Source organism: Onychomys torridus, chromosome X, assembly GCF_903995425.1.
Source record: "Onychomys torridus chromosome X, mOncTor1.1, whole genome shotgun sequence".
NCBI lineage: Eukaryota > Metazoa > Chordata > Mammalia > Rodentia > Cricetidae > Onychomys > Onychomys torridus.
Window position 1 is genome coordinate 115480920 of NC_050466.1, and position 3420 is coordinate 115484339.

The window sequence follows — 3420 nt, forward strand, 5'->3', positions numbered from 1 at the left end:
AAATCATGGGAAAATATTCTGACATATATACATGAAGATCTGTGTTGCCTCTTGCCATATGTGCATAGAGAATCCTAAAGTTAGCAGCAACCTTTCCCATACATAAATGATACAGTAGCACACAGCTAATGAATCATGCCTTGAGAAGCCAGTATAAATAAGTGTCATCTCTTAATTTATGTCAAAACAGCTCCCAACTGCATCTCACAAATGCAAGAAAGCATTTCCTTTGCCAAGCCAACTCTGAATTTCCTCCTTTGGTTCTCAGGGAATTCTTTCTGTATCTCATTGCTTTAGCTCAGCATACCACCCATTTAAGAGTTAACAGGCACAGGTACACTTACTTTAGGCAGGGTAAATTAAGTCCATTTATAAGCTCTTGCACCAATGAGTTTTCTCAGTGGGTTCTCCCAAAGTCATTTAGCGCAAGAATGTGTGTAATTGTGATACATGGAGACAATTCTCTACAGGAACACTGGGATTCAGTACAAAGTGCATGTAGTGCAGGTGCTGATGTGAGACTTGAAGGACTGGACCCAGCCTAAAGGAAATTCCTCCCTGGGAAAAACGCTTCTCTAAAATCTGAGTCATCTGAAGTTGGGAGAGTTTCAAAGGAAGCTCTGAGCAGGAAGGGTAAAGAATAACAGAGTTAATTAGGAGGGCTATTACCACTGGAAGCTTCAGGCAGGCAGGCAGAAACCCCAGTTAAACAGACTCCCAGGCATAAATCAGCAACGCTTACCAGCCACATAGGCAAATTGGCAGGCTTTACAAAAAGACATGGTTGGCTTCCCAAGTCACACCGCTGGAGACTCAGGAATGGAGGAAAATGAGAAGTTGCAGTAGCAGCTGAGATAGCCAAACTGCTGAAACAATGGCCCCTTGGAGACTCCACTGTTCAGGGAAGAAAGCTGGTGGCAGCTAGATCATTCTTGGGTTGGGGGAGCACTGTGCTTCACAATGTAATGGACTTATAATTGCACATATTTTTATAAATTTTCAATTAAGCTACTGGATTCATTTCTTCCTAATTTGGTGCTTCAAGTAAGTGCCAGTTTGTCTCCTGGAAATCTCCTTGTCTGTTAGGTGTGTGACCAGAGGAACTACTCAGAAGCAGCCCAGACCTGCTTGCTGGCAGCCAGGCTTTCAGATTCCAGGCACTTTTCTCCAGGAGATTACTTTCACGTTCATTTGCAGCTTTCCTCAGGCTTCCTCTTCTGGGGAAGGTGAAGGCTGCCTCCTGCCCTCAAGGCCTCTGTCGTGGCTCCAAAAAGCCAGTTCCTTTGAACAGGCCTGCACTTGCTTTTATGTCACTAATGGAGAGCTAGATTTCCCCACACCCTCAGATTCTTCTGAAAGGAGAGATGTCTGAGTCTCCCTCCGCCTCTCAACACACTCCCTCCTTCTTTATCCATGCTTCTTACACATATTCTCCTTCACATTTTTCCTTTCATGATGTCCTCCGAAAAAAAAAATTAAAACCTTCTCCAATCACCTCACCTCAGCTGACACAGAGCTTTCCCTTTCCTGAGCAACTGTCACATGTAGGCAAGCAAAGTGAACAATAAGGAAAAAGAACCAAGTTAGAAGGCAGGCAAGCCTGAACTTGAATGCCAGCTCTTGAATTTACAATCTGGGTAACTTTACAGAAATTTCATCTCTCGAAGGCTCCACTCATTGGTAAAGTTAATATACCTACCTATATTTCCTTCCTTCATAGGGATTTATAAGGATTAAAAACTAAAATAAATAGCAAGTGCATGTATTTGCAGTTCTGTAAGTTAACTGTATAGAATCATTGAGTTGTTTTGGAGAAACAGAGAGGTTAGTGGATTTGCAAAGCAGAACCAGCTAGTGGAGAGGGACAAAATGAACTTCAGAAATCTAATAACCACAGTCCTTAACCGTAATCTCTATACTATAATATTATTTTGTATGTAAAAATGTAACAAGAAACACAGCAAATCATGAATGATGCAGAAGGATGAAGGGGTTCTCCCAATGTTTGTCCATAAAACAGAGTATAGTGTATGCCATAAGAATATAGACTTTGGAACAAAGAGAAAAATTCTCGACTCTGTATCTCGAACAAAGTCACTCTTCATCAGTAGTTTCCCCATCTGTAAAATGGGGATAGTTTTAGTTGCTATAAGGCATAAATAGCATGCATACATACTGAGCAATGACAGTTAGCTTATTTCCTCATTGATTATGATCCTTGTTTGACATTTCCCTATTTTTTTTTTTAATATTGCAGCTTCTTTCTTCATTAGTGGGTCTCATGTCCACCAGTGCATGAAAAGCTTTAAGGGCCAAAATCTTTCCCTAAGCTTCTAAATAAGCCCTTGGCATTATATTATTTCTATAAAAATAATCTCATTAATGGAATTCCTAACCTCATTGAGCATATACTTGGTCCAGTTCTAGGGGAGGTGCTCAAAGTTGAGTTGCTCAAATGCATTATCTCTTTCAAGCCTTACAACTAAACTGCGTTCTATGTTAGATAATAGATTTCGTGTTTTCAGGAATGAATTCCTGACTGAGAAATGAGACACATAGCTTATTAGGGACCAATTTTGACAGGGAAATATAATTTCACATTGTTCCTATCCCCTCTATTGGCTAGTAGGAATGTAAGTTTCCTCACCCTCTTTTTCAGATACCCTTGACTCAGTGACATTTTTTCGCAAATGATTCTGAATGTTTGTGCATGTGGGAGCCAGATTCTTCTTCCAGGGCTCAGCTGCAGGAATCACCTTGAGATTCTTTCCTCTGGAACCTTTACCCTTGGCTCTTTCTCTCTCTCTCTTTTGTTTTATTCATCATATCCAAACCTCAGAGGACATGTGAGGCATGTGATGCGGGACTGTGTGACAACAGTTGTTCTCTGTGTAAGTAGGGCCAAAGAGGGAAAATGCAAATTGTGAATAAAGAAATTAACCCTGAAGCATTATTTGAATGGCAGACAACTCAGAATGTGGACATGTTGAACCACGTATCTGTTCTCATTATTTTCGTGATTGTGGCTTTATAATTGCTTCTGAGGAAAAGCAAGGAGATGAAAATTCAACACTGAAACACAACCAACAAACCCTGTAACAAAGAATTTACTTTCCCAAACAATGGATGAGAATAAGTCAGTTTGCTGCTATTGAATTGGAAGAAATTGAACTTGGCTTCTCTCTGTAGTTGAACTTTCTGGCAAATAATCTACAATGTAAATGTAGCAGTTTCTTTTACTGAACAAATAGTGGTGTGTTGTGAATAGGATATAAATTAAGGATACACTTTTCTCTCTGAGCCTATACGTAAGCAACTTCTCCTAACTCCCTGTGCACTACAGCTCCATTTTCATGTGTGGAGTGATATGCTTTGAAAGAAAGCCATGGAAACTGTCATCTGCTCCAACAGTGTTCAAAC